We start from the raw sequence: 18,966 nt of genomic DNA, 5'->3' as shown, positions 1-18,966 counted from the left end.
TTGTCCAAAACTAATTCTATTTTTACTCAAAAATATTTTTTTTTTCTTTTAAAAAGTTGGCGAAAAACTTCAACTTTGAAGAAAAAAGCATTTTTTTGACTTTAAAAAAGCTCGACCAAACATGCTATAAATCACCCACACACACATAAAAAGCAATTGGAGGAAAACACAACAGTATCAAAACAACATCACAAGCTACCCTAATAAATGACTTCAAAGTCTTGGATTCAGCATCAAGATGCAACCATTAAACACATCGAGACCAGTAACCGTACTTCGATTTCTGCAGTTGCAAAGTGTCAACCTTGCCAACCAAAATACATTTTCTGAAGAACTTTAACCAGATTCTGTATATCTCTAGTAATGAAACAAATCTGTAGACAACTTCCATTGATTCTCAGAGATATAGAAAATGATGAAGTTGGCTAGTATACAACATAATAAGGTTAAGTCCAAAGATGTCAACTGAGATGCATCTCCAGAAGACCAGAATAACTACTTATTTCTGAATTCTGCACATTCCCATAGCAACAGTACTTAAGTTACATGCAGCTGTTATTGATTCACAAAAAGATAAAATTATCCATGTTTGATATATCACCAGGGGCCATCTTTTAAAACAGGCGCCATATTCAGAATGAGCTATCAGTTGTAGCTTCTAGACATGCAAATATTGTAGCAAATATACGAGGCGCGAGCAAGGTGCCCCAACACCACCATCATTAAAAAAAGGAGCTTATAACCGGTGGCGGAGCCAGAATTTTTATTAAGGGGTGTCAAAATATATAAAAGTAAACATACCAAAAAATTAAGGGGAATCAACACTAATATATACATATAAAAAAGAAATTTACCTACCGACACAGTGTATTTTTTCTGCGAAGGGGTGTCATTTGACACCCCTTCTTGTAAGGTGGCTACGCCAGTGCTTATAATCCAAATCAAAAAGTTTCACATTACAAAATTTATACAACTTTTTTTATAACTGAAAGATCCCGAGGGCTAGTGGAGCATGGTTCATAATTCGGTAGATAAATGGGCCCGCCCTCTACCCTTCTCTACTTAAATACTAAGCTTTTGTTTGCAGTAGGATTCGAACCCTCAACATGCGCCTAACTCACACATCAAAAGTTGTACTCTTACCGTTAGACCAAAGCCATGTGGCTAGTTGCATCATACAACTTTACACTTCTGAGAAGAACAGGGCTTTCAGAAGTTTCAGAAAGAAGAGAGCTGCAAGCAATGAGTAAGTTACTGCAGTTGGAACAAGGGCTCAGATGATGGAACGTGTCATAACGAGGGCTCTGTGTGTGATGGATAAATAAATAAACAAAGACGCACATGCATAAGTACATTTTTGTAGACATAACAAGGTAACCAGAGAGCAAAAGGTTATTGCAAGAAGTAGAATAGTTTTAATGCCATTTGATAACAAGTAATGTAGCTTCTTTGGATAACACAGTGTTAACTTGTAACATAAGATACAGAATAAACAAGCAGAGTTTACACTTAAAAGTTAAATTTTATAATCTAAAAAAAAAGTAAAGTAGTTTTATTAAAAGTACCCAGGAGGTACAAAATATGTACAAGAGGAGGGCATCTGACTCCTATGCTAGACTTAAGGAGTCAATTAAGTCCAACAGATTCCCTAACCCGTATAAAAAAGAAGTATACCATAAAATAGAAACCCTACGTACAGGTATTGAAGACATGTATATTTAACAACTGCAATATGCTCCTTTTCCCATTACAACATCTGTGATTTCTTTCTAGCCATATAGTCCAAATTACACAGAGAGGGATTCCACAGATATGTACCTCTTCAATAAGCTAGCCTGGAAAGCTCAATCTATGTTCTCAGTACCATTTTCTCAGTTTTAGCAATTCCAGATGCTACTAATTTTGCGAAGGTGAAAGGAAATTGAATAATAGCGATAGTAAAGCCGAATAAGCTAAGTGAAAAAAAAAATCACTTCTTATTTTCCAAGTGAAACTCTGGTATTATGTTAAGCAAAGAAGGATCCTCCGCTATAGTGTGTATCAATAAGTCTGTTGTAGTTGCATCAAAAGAGAAGCTCTTTCCAATCATTCCATTTAAAAAAGCCTTCATTTCACTAACATTGTTACTTCTAAGAAATCCTTGCACAATAACATTGCCTGGCAAACAACCATTATCCTCCATTTTTCTTAGCATATCTTTAGCTTCATCTAACAACCCTTCTCGACAAAATCCATCAATCATTGTAGTGTATGTTATCATGTTAGGATGTAAACCTATTAGAGAAAGCTTTTCAAAAATAGCAAGAGCTTTATCAAGCTTACCATTTTTGCACAATCCATCAATAACAATGCTGTAAATTTGAATATCTGTATCTTGTCTCCTTCCTTCCAACTTATGAAAGTGTGACATAGATTTTGCAACAAGTCCATTCTTAAAATAACCACCAAGCAAAATGCAACGAGTGTATGTGTGTACGGTCAGAACCGATTGAGTCAGTCGTACGGACTGATCGAGACGGCAATACTTCGATCAAAAGGTATCTACGTAAGGTCAGGTCGAGGTCCGAAGAAAGGGGCTTCAGGATTCGGGCACCAAGTCCGATCAAGGATCAATTCGATATCATTATCGGGCCCATGACCAAATCGAACTACGAGGCAAAAGGTTGGCGAAGATGCACAGATCGACCAACACCCACCCCGAATATCAAGACTCCGAGTCAGAATCGAGCTCGAGTCAAGGCCAATGGCTCGACCCGATATCGAGTTCGAATCAGTATCGAAGCTCACAGACAAGGCCGTTACAGCCACACTAAGGGAGAGAATCCTGGCGGGAAGTAGGGAAAAGACAATACATCATGGGCTCTCCACTACGTATTTTTTATTGTTGTATATAAAGTAGGATCCCTCTACTATAAAGAAAAAAATGGATTGTAAGCAGGGATATTGGAACAAAAGATTTCTTCTCATATTGAAAGATATCCCCTTGTGTTTATTTCCCTTTATCTTATTCGTTCTTCTTCTCACTATTCTCATACTCATAGTTAAGAATACATATATCTCTATTTCTCTATACGATTTGTATAAAATTATATCACATATCCTTAGAACCATATACAAATTTAACTCTATCTAATTTTTCGGGTAAACAGTCTGGCGCCCACCATGGAACTAAGGGTAACAATGGTTGTTTGATACAAATCTGTAATACACACCACTTTACAGCTTCAAATCAACAATGGAAAACCCTTGATTGATGGCTTTACCTATCGACCACGAAGCCGGCCTTCAAGATGAAACCAACAACTTGACACCCAGTGCCGGAAGGTGAATTAACGATGTCACCGAAGCTCGAGTCGAAGTACCGTGAGATGTCAATTCACAAGTGGCTCTCGAGGCGAACCAACGTTCCGAAACCAGAAAAAAGCATTCAGGGCGGTACTCGATCCGTAGCTCGAGACACCCATAACGTGGAGGAGATCGGAGTCAGCTTACGGATGATCTTCGAGATGTTACAAGCCCAGCAAATAGCGATAGCTCAGTTGCAGAGCCAAACTCAGGTACAAAGCAGGCCGGAGCCCAATCCGCTTCGAGAAATCACCCACAGAACGGAACCAGCCATAGTGAAGTCAAATGAGCAAGAATCGGGGACTACTCCCGAAATTACTAAATTGCTCGAGGAACTCACAAAACGAGTCGAAGCCAACGATAAAAAAGTAGAAACATACAATTTCAGGGTCGATCAGATCCCGGGAGCTCCACCAATGATAAAAGGGCTAGATTCGAAAAAATTCATTCAAAAGCCTTTTCCCTCGAGTGCAGCCCCAAAACCAATCCCTAAAACATTCCATATGCCCGAAATACCCAAATATAACGAAACGACTGACCCTAACGAGTACGTCACTTCTTACACGTGTGCCATCAAGGGCAATGATTTGGAAGATGATGAGATCGAATCTGTATTATTGAAAAAATTCGGTGAAACCCTGTCAAAGGGGCAATGGTATGGTATCATAATTTACTATATAACTCTATTGATTCTTTTGCTATGCTTGTAGATTGCTTCGTAAAAGCACATGCCGAAGCCATAAAGGTCGAAACCAGAAAGTCAGACCTGTTTAAGGTAATACAAAAGGATAACAAGATGCTAAGGGAGTTCATATCTCGTTTTCAAATGGAACGAATGGATCTACCACCAGTCACAGACGATTGGGCTATTCAAGCTTTCACTCAAGGTCTAAACGAGCGGAGCTCGATGGCTTCATGGCGGTTGAAGCAAAATCTGATCGAGTACCCTGCTATTACTTGGACCGATGTGCACAATCGATATCAATCCAAAATAAGAGTCGAAGATGACTAGTTGATTTCTAGGTCCGTTACGAAAAGAACTACCAAGCAAAAGTCGACCAGAGATCGATACCAGCCATATAGCAGAAACGATACTACTGTTGAGTATCCGAGGCCTCTTTAAAATCAACCTCGTATACTGGGGGGCTTTATCATTGAACACATCTGTGATGATTATCAAGTTCGGTGCAAAGGAAGTTCCTTCGTTATTTCATGACAAACAGTATCTCAACAGGAAACGTTGTAAGAGCCATATGGTCAAAACGGACCATGCTTATATAGTTGGCCCGAGCCCTGACGCAAAACATGAACACTTGTATAATGAATTGCAAAGAAATCCCTCTTCTTTACCGATATTCTATGTTCAAGATTTATTATGCAAACAGGATCGAGTTCGAGCAAGCGCTCACTCGACCATTATGCCTACGGGCTACATTATTTTGAGTTCGAATCACTCACTCGACTATTATGCCTACAGGCTACATTGCATCGAGTTCGAATCATTCACTTAATTGCTAAGCCTACGGGCTACTTTTATTTTGAGTTATAGCAATCACTTACTCGACCATTAAGCCTACATGCAACTTTGACCATTACTACGGGCTACATTATTTCGAGTTCGAATCACTCACTCGACCATTAAGCCTACGGGCTACTTTGACTATTACGCCTACAGGCTACATTGCATCGAGTTCGAATCATTCACTCGACTGCTACGCCTACAGGCTACATTATTTTGAGTTTGAATCATTCACTCGACTATTATGCGTACGGGCTACTTTTATTTCGAGTTCGAGCAAGCACTCACTCGACTATTACGCCTACGGGCTACATTGCATCGAGTTCGAATCATTCGCTCGACTGCTAAGCCTACGGGCTACTTTTATTTTGAGTTCGAGTAATCACTCACTCGACCATTAAGCCTACGGGCTACTTTGACCATTATGCCTACGGGCTATATTATTTCGAGTTCGAATCATTCACTCGACTACTAAGCCTACGGGCTACTTTGACTATTATGCCTATGGGCTACATTGCATCGAGTTCGAATCATTCACTCGACTGTTACGCCTACAGGCTACATTATTTCGAGTTTAAATCATTCACTCGACTATTACGCCTACGGGCTACTTTTATTTCGAGTTCGAGCAAGCACCCACTCGACTATTACGCCTACGGGCTACATTGCATCGAGTTTGAATCATTCACTCGGCTGCTAAGCCTACGGGCTACTTTTATTTGGAGTTCGAGCAATCACTCACTCGACTGCTAAGGTACGAGCTACTTTTATTTCGAGTTTGAGCAAGCACTCACTCGACCATTACGCCTACGGGCTACATTATTTAGAATTTGAATCATTCACTTGACTACTAAGCCTACGGGCTACTTTTTAGAGTTCGAGCAAGCACTCACTCGACCATTACGCCTACGGGCTACATTATTTCGAGCAAAACTACTCATTTCTTCGAATTCAAACGAACACTTGATTATTTAAGCTGAAGAATGTTCGAGCCCGATAAAGCAAATGGGACTACCCACAAGGCCCGAAGGCAACCGAAATTAAAATTCAAACTATCTATTTAGTTTGAAAGGCTATTTTACTTCAAAAGGAAGAAAGATTTATATTTACAATTATCTGAAGTGGCCAAATCCAACTATCTGGACACTTATCTGGACACTTCAAGTTCTTTGGCCAAATCTGCTTTATCTGAAGTGGCCAAATCCAACCGATGCTGAAGCTCTTTCATCTTTTCGATCAGCCCCAAAGCATTTTCTTTCGCAGATCGAAGTTGGGCATCAGACAACTCCAACTGAGCTTCGACGACTTCCTTTTTCGAGGCAAGGATATCCATACACTTTTTAAATTCTTCTGCCTCGGCAAGTAGCGCATCTACCTGTGAGTTAAGACGTCCAATCTGCTCGATCCTCTGCCGAACCTGTAGAATCGGATCATTAGTGGCTATCTCTTTTTCATCTTCACTATCACGGAACATTCGAAATACCTGCTCAGTCATCTCCTCATGCTCTTCCCGAGTCGCTGTCAAATTTGCTCGAAGTTTTTCACTAAGGAGCTTGTACGAGTCACTCTTCTCAGTGAGGCTCCGAACCTCGGCATCTGCAAACAAAAGAAGAAACATTAGAATTACCTACAACTCTATGTGTAAAAGAAGCAATGAAAATGCCATCAGAGTTACCCGATTCAAAGCATGTTGGCCCTCGTTGAAGAGATAGGTGGGCCCCACCGCATTCATCACTGATTGATCTTATTCGGTCACCAAGGACCGTAGGTAGCTGGCAATCCCCACAGGGGAAGAAATAATTTGGGTATTCGCAGGTACAGAGAGCAATATCTTCCGCCTTCGGTCGGGATCGATGCTCGGGGCCGGAAAATGGTCCACCAGTTTATGAATCAATGAAGGCTCAGTAGAACTCAACCACAATGCTTTTTTGGGTACCGGCATTCCAACAAAGCCGGTAACTTCCTCCGAGGCACCTGACTCGAGCCCCTCCAGAAAACCATGGATATCGGCCGACTCCTGAATACCCTCATAGGACCGATCCTCCAACACGACGGCCTCTCGAATCATGGCATTCGAAATCTGAGGGGATCCGCCAATGTCAACTATCCCAAAATCATCCCTTGAGATATCTTCTACTGCCCGAGAAGATCCACCCTCGGTGTCCCTTTCAATCATCTTAATTCGAGAAGGGATAATCTCGGCTTCTTCTTGTTCTGGGATTATGGCCAAGGTTCCCTGATTTGCTTCCACCAAATTGGAAGACTGTTGAATCACAACATTAGCCCGTACGCAGGCTAAATTCTCCTCTCCTTCTTCGGGCTCGCCCCTTAAATGGTGGGCCACTTCCGAAATCATAACACCAGAGCCCCCTTTCGGCTTTCGAGATCTCTTAGCCGGTTTCTTTTTCTCCGAGCTCGGGGAGCCCGATACGTCTTTTCTCTTCCTTTATTTTACCTGTTTCAGGACAGGAACTTCTTCGCCACCAGATGGGGGCCTCATGACTACATCTTTCCCGATTCCTACAAAAGGGAAGAGGAAGATTTACCATACAAACCGATGAAGAGACAAATCGACAAAAAGATTTACCATGACTGCTGGCCTCCCATCGACCCTTTGATAATTTGACCCAAGCACCCTCGGAGTACAGTCTCCGCAACACCAGACTTTCGACCCATTGTCTAAGATCCGGGATCGGTTCCGGCATTTAGCTACGACTGTGATAAGGAAAGAAAATGGATCAACAAAATAAAAAGCAATCACAAAATCAAAACGGGCAAAGAGAAACATTCACTCACGGCTCATATTCCATTTATCGGGAAATGGCAAGTCATCGGCAGGGATCAGGTCCGAGGTTTTGATTCGAACAAAACGGCCCATCCAACCCTGATCCCGGGTCTCGTCTATGATCGAGAATGGCGCTTTGGTTGCTCGACGAGCAAGCTTGATCAACCCTCCTCGATAAAGTCGGGGACTATAAAGGCACATAAGATGATCGAGGGTGAAGATACACCCCTCGACCTTGCTCGAGAAAAATCGAAGAAGAATCACTATCCTCCAAAAGGAAGGGTGAATTTGGCCAAGGGTCACATCGTACCTCTTACAAAAGGCAACGATGACAGGGTCTGAAGGTCCCAACGTGAAAGGATAAGTGTAAATACTTAAGAACCCTTCGACGCGGGTAGTAATTGATTCATCAGGCGATGGTATTACTACGAGTTTATTATCCCAGTTGCATTCTTGTATGACTTTATCGAGAACTTTTTCGGTAATCGAACATTGATACCTCGGCATCGGCTCACACCGACCCGATATCGGAGAAGACTTTTCAATTTTAAAATTAGCTACAGTCGAACACCCTAACGGAACGAATTCCTCAGGGCAGGACTCTTCCACATCCTCGCCACCAGCAGGTCGAGATGAAGAAGCGGTCTCTTTTTTGCGGAACAGTTTTAGACATTTTTTCCATTCAAAATCTCGTGAACAAAGAACGAAAGTATTGGGTGTTTTAAGAAAGAGTTTGCAGTAAAACTCATAGATTTACCGACAGAAAACTCAGAAGAGACGAAAAGGAACTTAGAAAAATTGGAAGATTGAAGACGTAAAGTATGAATGATGGAAGGAAAGGCTATTTATAGATTGAAGCAATGACGGTTCAATATCAGAGGTGGCCGACCACCGTCTGACACATTAAATGCCTTGGTAAAACTGAACCGATGGGAAAACTATCACATACATCATGATCGAGATCGGTGTAAACGTCAGTATATATCTGATCGAACTGTTGGGAAATCATATCGTTTCTCGCCACATCCTTTTTCGAGAAATGAGGGGACTATCTGTGTACGGTCAGAACCGATTAAGTCAGTCGTACAGACTGATCGAGACAGAAATACTTCGATCGAAAGGTATCTACGTAAGGTCAGGTCGAGGTCCGAAGAAAGGGGCTTCAGGATTCGGGCTCCAAGTCCGATCAATGATCAGTTCGGTATCATTATCGGGCATATGACCAAATCGAACCACGAGGTAAAAGGTTGTCGGAGATGCACCGACTGACCAACACCCACCCTGAATATCAAGACTCCGAGTCAGAATCGAGCTCGAGTCAAGGCCAATGGCTCAACCCGATATCGAGTTCGAGTCAGTATCGAAGTTCACAGACAAGGCCGTTATAACCGCACTAAGGGAGAGAATCCTGGCGGAAAGTAGGGAAAAGACAATACATCATGAGCTCTCCACTACGTATTTTTTATTGTTGTATATAAAGTAGGATTCCTCTATTATAAAGGGGGGATGGATTGTAAGCAGGGACATTGGAACAAAAGATTTCTTCTCATATTGAAAGATATCCCCTTGTGTTTATTTTCCTTTATCTTATTCGTTCTTCTTCTCACTATTCTCATACTCATAGTCAAGAATACATGTATCTCTATTTTTCTATACGATTTGTATCAAATTATATCACATATCCTTAGAACCATACACAAATTTAACTCTATCTAATTTTTCGGGTAAACAGTATGAATCCGGTACGTGCCCCGCTGATATCATCTCAACAAAGAATTTTTGTGCAGAGGTAGTTCTTCCAAGTTCAAAAAGACCATGCAAGATAATATTGTAGGCCGGAATATCAGGTTTCAATCCCTTTTAAGAAATTTCAAGAAATAATTGCATGGCCTCATCCACTTTTATGTTCCTACAATATCCATTTATTAGAATGCTATAGCTAATAATACTAGGCTCAATACTCTTATCTACCATGAAATTAAAAAATTTCCTTGCTCTATCCATTGACCACACAAACAATATCCGTCCATTATCACACTGTAGGTGATCTCATCAGGTTCTACACCTTTTTCAATCATGTATGTCATTATTTTCCTAGCGTCTTCAACTTTTAATTCTTTGCATAGTCCATCAATCAGCGAGTTGAAGATGCACACATCTGGATGAATATTAAGATGTACCATCTCAAATAATAAATTCCTAACCTTTTCCTACTGACTAAACTTACACAAACCATCAATCAATGCAGAGGCGGACCTACCTTAGGGTTAGGGGGTCATCGGAACCCGTTAGTCTCGGAAAAAATACTGTAAATATATTTGATTGATATATATATTTATATATATACTGGGGTCCCCTGAAATAATTTATCTATACCCCTCAATAAACAAAAGCAAGTTAGACGCGTTGGTTTTATAGCCTGCTCAAACACTTCAGTTACTTGAAGGTTCCAAGTTTGAAACTTGACTTCTGCACTTCTGGTTTTTACTTTTTTTTTAATTCTTTAATACTTGTACTGTTGTACACAAATACACAATAGTCAACCTAAAGTCTTAACTTTTGTCCTTTTTCAAACTAAAGAACAAAACACACCTCTCTTCTCCAAACAGACCGCTCCACCCTTTTACTAAAAAATAAAACCCTTTTTTCAATTAACCCTATAACCTAAAGTTTTAACTTTTATGCTTTTCCAAACTAAAGATCAAAATCCACCTCTCTTCTCCAAACAAACCGCCACACCCTTCTGCTAAAAAATAAAACTCTTTTTTCAATTAACCATATTTTGCTTCTGCTCGAGCTCGAATCCGGCCACCGGCAGTCCGAATCGATAGCGGCTACTGGGTTTGAGGCTCTTCTTCAACTAAAATAGTAAGTTTATTTGAGTAAAATATTGATTTTATTTGAGTAAAATTTTGATTTTGTTTGAGTAAGTTTTGTTTTCTTTTGAAAATATTAACTTAGCAAAATAATTTGGTATAAAAAATTTGCTTTCTGCAAAGAGTCTTAGAGCCAAAAAGTAAATGCCAAATTAATTTTGTAGGCATTTGAATATTGTGTGCTAGTGTTATTTTAAAATATTCTTTCAGTGAAGTGTTTCTTTTCAAACAAAAACTTTGAATTAGGGCCTTGTTTTTATTGACTAGAGTGAAATTTCGAACTTGTTTAATTTAATTAATACTTGTTCTCATAGTAGCTATGCTAAGCAGTAAGCCTTAGTGTTGTTTTTGATAGAAGGGGTGTGATTCCCCTAATGAAAGTTTGCTTTTATTCTTGATGGACACTTAAATTGAATTGAGTCATTGTTTTGTAGGAAGTTCTTGTTCTTGTAACTTGAGATGGGCGTATTTTTGACGAGGTTTAATTCTTCTCAACCAAGTTCTAGTTTTAGAAAGAATTCCTCCCGTCTAATTGATGAATTTGATGTGGAATCACTAAATCCCGATCCCGGAGAGAGAATACCCATTGATAAATATAGCCATAAAATACGAGATGAAGTGAGAAAATACTACATTAAACAAGGGCCTTGCCAACTGGTTGATTACAAATTCCCTAAAACTTTATTCGGAAAGAAAATGCGTCAATTTAGTCCGAGTTGGTTTAAAGATTCAAACTCTAGATGGTTGGAGTATAGTGTGAAGAAAGATGCGGCATTTTGCTTATGTTGCTATTTATTCAAGAATGATTATGTACATGGAAGTACGAGTGACTCTTTCACAAAAACTGATGAATTTGCCATCACTTCTTTGGGTTGGACTCACCGCCGGATTTTTGTATTCATTGTCTGTTTTCTGGGGATGCTGATATTTTCGATACAAGGATAAAAGATCCACACTCACCTAGATATGGTCATTAATATCCTAATGGAAAGAATTGAGGGGCAAACTTACACTATTTTCTCAATGATCGTGGCTGAGATGTACCGAGCCTTAGACCGTTGCAAAAAAGGGATATAGGCATTTCGAGGGTTACAATCTGTTGCTGCAAATATGGTTGTTGGAACACCTTCAGAGAGGAAAATACCGTCAAGAATTTCCGCGACGACCATGGAATGACCACATAGCCTATCACTATCCGAAGAGAATGACTTTTATCCCAGACAGGTTTGCACAATCGGTAAACGCTGTAGGCTGGGTGCATTTCCTTAGCAATTTGACTGATGACAAGATATATTGGATGTTCGAGTAGTTCCCTAGCAGCGAATTCATTATCAGGTCGAGAGATGTTCCTCATCTAGTGCTAATTGGATTGAGGGGAATCTATCCTTATGCTCCTATCAGAGTCATGAGACAAGCTGGGAGAAAATAGGTTATACCACGAGTTTTCAAAATGGTTCATTACAAAGCAGACTTCCAAGGGAATGTCATTCCATTCAAGTTCGAGGCACATCACGTGTGGCATCAAAAGATTGCTGTGGAGAAAGATACCATCGAGCCAAATCGGTATCATGATGGCCATGTGTACTTCTACCCATCATGGTTGGTCGATGGCATAGCAGGAGAGGTCAAGCCAGGGGTTGATTTGAGAAATAGGGTCATAGATGACACTGCTGAAGCACAAGTCAAATACAGGAGGTTGCACAAAAGGGTTTTTGAATCTGAGGCCAGGCATTTGGAACAACATAAAATGGACATGGAAGCAATCAACGAATGGAGGGGAATCGCTACTAAGTCAACAGAGAGGTTGGAGTACTTGGAGCAGGGTTTGATGGAACTTGAGGGAAAGATGAGGAAAAGAATCTCGGATTGTCAAAACGTAGAGGGCAACGGAGGAGGACACCTAGCAAGGGCGTATCTGCTGTTGGACATGCGCGACCTGGGGAGTCTGATTAATGGGGCAAAGAAGGCCAAGCTTGGAGAAGGCCCCTCTGGGACCAAGTAGATTAAGAATGATGTTTTACTTATTCTCTAGATTCGTTTTAGATTTTGATTGTAATAAGGCAAATGCCACTAGTGACTCTTTATAATTATTGTCGTTTTAGTAGAGATTTGGTCTATTTACCATATTAATGAAATGATGCAGTTATCGGCATTGAGTTTTCTCCAAATCTATATGTCGCTAGTCCTACCTCGGGCACAATGAGGTCCCCAAATTAGGACGTGAATTTATAATTCCGCAATACGTGTTTAAATACCGCAAATATCCTTTTAATACTCCTTACTGACTTATTTTCCTTTTGGTTTTTTTCTTTTCTTTATTTATTCACATCCCCTAAGGTTGGTTCGTGCATACTGGCATCATACCAGATCTAGAGGTCCTCCACCTCCTCCTCCTCCAAATGATCCCAAGAACAAAGGAAAAGCTAAGATGGACGATATGAGTGGTGTCAGGAACGATAATGCTGCGCACGCCGAGAATATCGAAACTTCAGATGGTCGAAGTACTCCGGCGCAGAATGACTTGGTTTTGGTTAGAGCAAAAGATACTGTAGTTACAAGGGGAACTTGAGCAGGTCCATAACTTGGCAAACCTTTCCTTTACCCTGAATGTTCCCGACATCAACCAACAAAATGCCCAAAACCCAACACCTCCTCAAAACACACAAAACCAGCACCTGTAAAATCTTCCCGCACCTCATCAATGTGCCACGCCTCCCCAAAATCCTAATCCTCCACCAGTACCAACTCCTCCACAACATCATCATCATCCGACCCAGTACCCATAAACTACCACCTACCACACTCCTCAAAATGCACCATAACCTACTCTTGATCCCCAAAACGCAACCAATGATCACCACTACACCCAAATCTCTAGAGTCCATGAAAGTAACCCCATATACGTCGAAACCTTACCCCGCACTTCACAACAAATCCCGTATACACCGAAATCTGCCGAGAAGGACCTGCTCATCAAGAACATGGCTGAAGAACTTAAGAAGCTTACAAGTCGAGTCCAAGGTGTTGAAGGTGGTAAAGGCATCGAAGGTTTGAACTATGAGTATTTATGTATTCAACCGGACATAGAACTACAGAGGGTTACAAACCTTCTAAGTTCTAAATGTTCGACGGGACTGGTGATCCAAAGGTACATGTAAGGACGTATTGCGACAAGCTCGTAGGGGTTGGTAAAGATGAAAGAATCCGTATGAAGCTGTTCATGAGGAGCCTCACTGGAGATGCCCTATCCTGGTACATCAGTCAAAATCCAAAGAAGTAGATTAATTGGGTAAGCATGGCGTCCGATTTTATGGATCGGTTCAGATTCAACACAAAGAATGCACCAGACGTCTTCTATATCCAGAATCTTAAGAAGAAGCCAACAGAAATTTTTCGCGAGTATGCTGCTCGGTGGATATCAGAGGCTGCAAGAGTAAGGCCAGCATTGGAAGAAGAACAAATGAACAAATTCTTTGTCCGGGCCCAGGATTCGCAATATTATGAGAGGTTGATGGTTATTGAAAATCATAAATTCTCCGACATCATCAAATTGGGAGAAATAATAGAAGAGGGAATCAAAAGCGGGATGGTAACAAATTTCGAGGCACTCCAGGATACGAACAAAGCCTTGCAGTCGGGGGGAGGGGGGTATATCTAAAAAAAAGTAAGTAGGGACTGTGATGGTAGCCCAAGGTCTGAAGTCTCCTCTCACATACCAAATAACTCCACCCATATATCAGCCTTCACCTCTTAGATATCAACAACCATCTACTGCCTACCACACTTACAACACTCAGCCAGTATATTACCACTCACCACTAGCCCTCCAAAACTACCAAAAACCCAGGCCAAATTTCGACCGTAGGCCGCCCAGACAATACACTCCTATTGCCGAACCTATTCACCAGTTGTATGAGAGATTGAAAGTTGTCGGTTATGTCACTCCCATTCCCGCTGTCGCCATGGAAAATTCCTCTCAATTGGTTAATCTGAATAAGACATGTGCTTACCATTCGGGCATGAAGGGTCACACTATTGATGAATGTCACACTCTAAAGGATAAGATCTAGACGCTGATTGATACCAAAGTTATACATGCAAAGGAGACTACACCTAATGTCCGCAACAATCCCCTCCTGGATCATAGGGGCGAGATGGTAAATGTGATAGAAACTGATGAAGAATGGGACCCGGAGGGGTCAATTGGGCTCATTAGAGAAGAGGATGATCCCAAAATGCCTCCAGTCACTCTCACACCTATTGTGGTACAGATACAGTCAACGATTGAAGTTGAGGTAGCCGTACCGACTCCGTTCGAGGTTCAAGTAATAACGCTGTCAGCCATGCCAACTCCGTTCGAAGTAGAAGTGACCACACCATTCACCGTAATGGTAGCACCCACACCATCCTTTAATTCCAATGCTGTGCCCTGGGACTATACTGTAGAAACGAGAAGGAAAGGAAAGGGGAAAATAGAAGAAATTGGTGCAGCATAAGGTATGATCAGAACTGGTAGGGTTTACACGCCCGAGCTTTTGAGGGGAACAAGTAAAGAAGCCGCTTCCAGGCAGCCTATCATTGAAACATGCCCGGATGATCTTTGGAGAAAGGTGCAAGCAAGGGAGTATTCTGTGGTTGATCATTTGAAAAAACCCCTGCTCAGATATCCATTCTATCACTACTGCAGAATTCTGAAGCACATAGGAACACGTTAATAAAAGTGTTGAATGAGGCTTATGTACCCAACAACATTATCAGTGGAGAGATGGCCAACATGGTAGGACAAGTATTGGAAAGCCATAAGATTACTTTCCACGAAGATGAAATGCCACTAGAAGGGTTGAGCCATAATAGGGCGTTGCATATCACAGTACAATGCGAAGACAAATTCATTGCCAGGGTCTTGTAGATGGGGGTTCAAGTCTCAACATCTGCCCGTTGACTACTTTGAAGAGGTTAGGTAAAGGTTTGCATGAGATACGAGCAGGAACTATGAACGTAAAAGCGTTCGATGGGTCTCAAAGGGCCACAATCGGAGAAACCAACCTCTGCTTACAAATGGGTCCAACTTGGTTTGATGTTGAATTCCAAGTGCTCGACATATCCGCCTCATACAATCTGCTATTGGGACGACCTTGGATACACACCGCTGTGGATATAGCGTCTCCTCTGCATTAGGCTGTGAAGTTCGAATGGAATCATCAGGAGGTGATCATTCATGGAGATGAGAGTAACCTTATTTACACCAGCCAGACTGTCCCGGTTATGGAGAATAGAAGGAAGTTAGGGGGAGAGACTTACCATCGCATTGAGCATGTTAACGCAATCGAGAAGGACAAATGGTGGAGTAGCAAAATAGAAAGCATATTGGCATGGACAAGGTATGAACCCGGCAAGGGTCTCGGCAAGAATCTCAAAGGGATCACCAAACTAATACAGTTAAAACGTCACGGCATGACCTTTGGACTAGGATATCAGTACACCTTGCACGAGTATCAGAATTGGTCACCACCATGGCATGGTCCTTATTACCCTCTCGAGCAGCCGATATCATATTTGAGCCAATCCTTCCATCAGGCTGATTTGATGTGGGGATCCGAAGAAGATGAAGCGCTAGCTGGTTTAAGGAATCTATTCTTGGAAGATGAAGACATGGACTGCAGTGTAATAGTTGAGGAGGAGGAGGAGGAAGAAGGCCTTGTCATCCAAACAGTGGAGAAGGGAGCTGTTCTCAGGAACTGGACTGCCACACCATCAAGGGCCCGCCGAGTTCCAGGGTAGCCTGGCTGCTAGTGTCATTTATTTTGAAAACAATTCTTATGAGCATTTTTAAAACATTTTCAGTATTTTGTTTTGAAACATTTGTTTGAATCATTAAAAAAATCGCTTTTGTTTAACATCTTAATAATTATCAATGGTTTGCTATTTTATTATTTATTACTATTCTCTACATTTTTCTCTCTACAACATTACTATTTCTTATCGTGATGAACCAACAACTGTGACATGTAATGAAACAACGCAACATATGGATAGTGACTCGAAAGAAATAGAAGAAGAGGATATAATACCTGAGGAAATTGTTAGAGAAGCTGAAGATTTTGAGAACAAGCCTAAGTCCAACCTGGATGAAACTGAGATAGTCAACTTGGGAGATTCCAAAACAGTCAAAGAAACTCGCATAAGCATTCACTTGTCACCATCACAAAAATAATAATACACCCATTTCCTGAAAGAATATGAGGATATTTTCGCATGGTCTTATGATGATATGACTGGTTTGAGCACATCTATAGTGGCTCATAAGCTACCTACCAATCCAATGTGTCCGCCGGTAAAGCAGAAGCTCAGAAAGTTCAAGCCAGATATGAGTTTGAAAATCAAAGAAGAAGTCACCAAGCAGATCAAAGCTAAGGTTCTCAGAGTGGTTGAATATCCAACTTGGTTGGCTAACATCGTGCCAGTTCCGAAGAAGGATGGGAAAGTCAGAGTATGCGTCGATTATCGGGACCTAAACAGAGCAAGTCCCAAAGATGATTTCCCGTTACCCAACATACACATATTGATCGACAACTGTGCCAAGCATGAACTCCAATCCTTTGTGGATTGCTTCGCGGGATATCATCAGATCTGGATGGATGAAGAGGATGCCGAAAAGACAGCTTTTATTACACCGTGGGGGGTGTACTGCTATAAAATGATGTCGTTTGGTCTGAAGAATGTTGGGGCCACTTATATGAGGGTCATGACAACTATTTTCCACGACATGATACACAGAGAGATAAAGGTATATGTGGATGATGTCATCATCAAATCCAAGAAGAGTACAGAACCTAAACCTGTGCTCGAGAGATAGCTGTCCATACACTGATAAGGGATGTATGGATTCTCGATAAGAGAGGAGCCGTGGTGGTCCCCCCCGGACCGCCCGGATCCCACGAGTGAATCGAAAGTTGGATCTACATTGGATCTCACCCGAATCGCCCCATCTATCCTCCTGAGGAGGAGTTTGGTTTCAAACCCCGGTTCGAACATACAGATCACATAGCAGACTTGAGGAAATTCTTTGATCGACTTCGGAGGTACAATTTAAAATTGAATCCCGCAAAATGTGCCTTCAGGGTCCGCAGGAAAGTTATTAGGATTCATCATCAGCCGCCGAGGAATTGAGCTAGACCCATCAAAGGTCAAGGCTATCCAGGATTTACCACATCCAAAAAATAAGAAAGACGTGATGAGCTTCTTGGGACATCTTAATTACATCAGCCGCTTCATAGCACAATCAACCATGATCTGTGAGCCGATTTGCAAAATGTTAAAGAAGGATGCCGCAACCAGTTAAAGTGAAGACTGCCAGAAAGCTTTTGACAGAATCAAAGAATATTTGTCCACACTGCCAGTCTTGGTCTCACCAGAACCTGGTAGACCACTGCTACTCTATTTCTCCGTATTACATGGGGCTTTCGGTTGTGTCTTGGGACAACACGATGAGACAGGAAAGAAAGAACATGCCATATACTATCTGAGTAAGAAGTTCACACCCTACGAAGCACGATATTATTTGATGGAACGCACCTGCTGTGCTTTGACCTGGATAGCCCAGAAATTGAGGCACTACTTCTGTGCATATACCACATATCTCATATCAAGGATGGATCCTATGAAGTACATCTTCCATAAACCCATGCCTACAGGGAAGCTGGCAAAATGGTAGATATTGTTGAGTGAATTCGACATCGTCTATGTGACTCAGAAGGCGGTTAAGGGACAAACATTAGCGGTTCATCTTGCGGAAAATCCTATATGAGGAGAATACGAACCACTAAAAATGTATTTTCCTGAAGAAGAAGTATCATTCATAAGAGAAGATATCGCCGAAGCCTACGACGGATGGAGAATATTTTTTGATGGAGCCGCAAACTTCAAAGGAGTGGGTAGTGGAGCCGTTTTAGTGTCAGAAACATGTCAATATTATCCGGTATCCGCGAAAATTAGATTTCCATGCACCAATAATATGGCAGAATATGAGGCTTGCATATTGGGGCTCAATTTGGCCGTTGACATGAATATCCAGGAATTACTGGTAATTAGTGATTCAGATCTTCTGGTACATCAGGTGCAGGAAGAATGGGCTACAAAGAATACCAAGATATTACCATATCTATATCATGTGCAAGAGATGATGAAGAGGTTCACGAAGATAGAGTTTAGACATATCCCGAGAATCTAGAATGAGTTCGCAGACGCATTGGCCACTTTGTCCTCCATGATACAACATCCGGACAAGAATTTCATCGACCCCATTCCGGTAAGGATTCATAATCAGCCAGCTTACTGCGCTCATGTTGAAGAAGAAGAAGATGGGAATCCATGGTCCCATGATATCAAGGAGTACTTGGCAAAAGGAGAGTAACTGGAGCATGCAAATCATACTAAAAAAC

General features: G+C 41.4%; 1 pseudogene; it reads right to left on the bottom strand.

The window, feature by feature from the left end:
- Positions 1–1,969: 1,969 nt before the first annotated feature.
- On the bottom strand, positions 1,970–9,832 carry LOC107792190 (uncharacterized; annotated as a pseudogene).
- Positions 9,833–18,966: the final 9,134 nt, after the last annotated feature.

This window comes from Nicotiana tabacum, chromosome 17, assembly GCF_000715075.1.
Source record: "Nicotiana tabacum cultivar K326 chromosome 17, ASM71507v2, whole genome shotgun sequence".
Classification (NCBI taxonomy): domain Eukaryota; kingdom Viridiplantae; phylum Streptophyta; class Magnoliopsida; order Solanales; family Solanaceae; genus Nicotiana; species Nicotiana tabacum.
The sequence above is the reverse complement of the archived record's forward strand: the minus strand, read 5'-3'. Positions and strand labels throughout refer to the sequence as shown.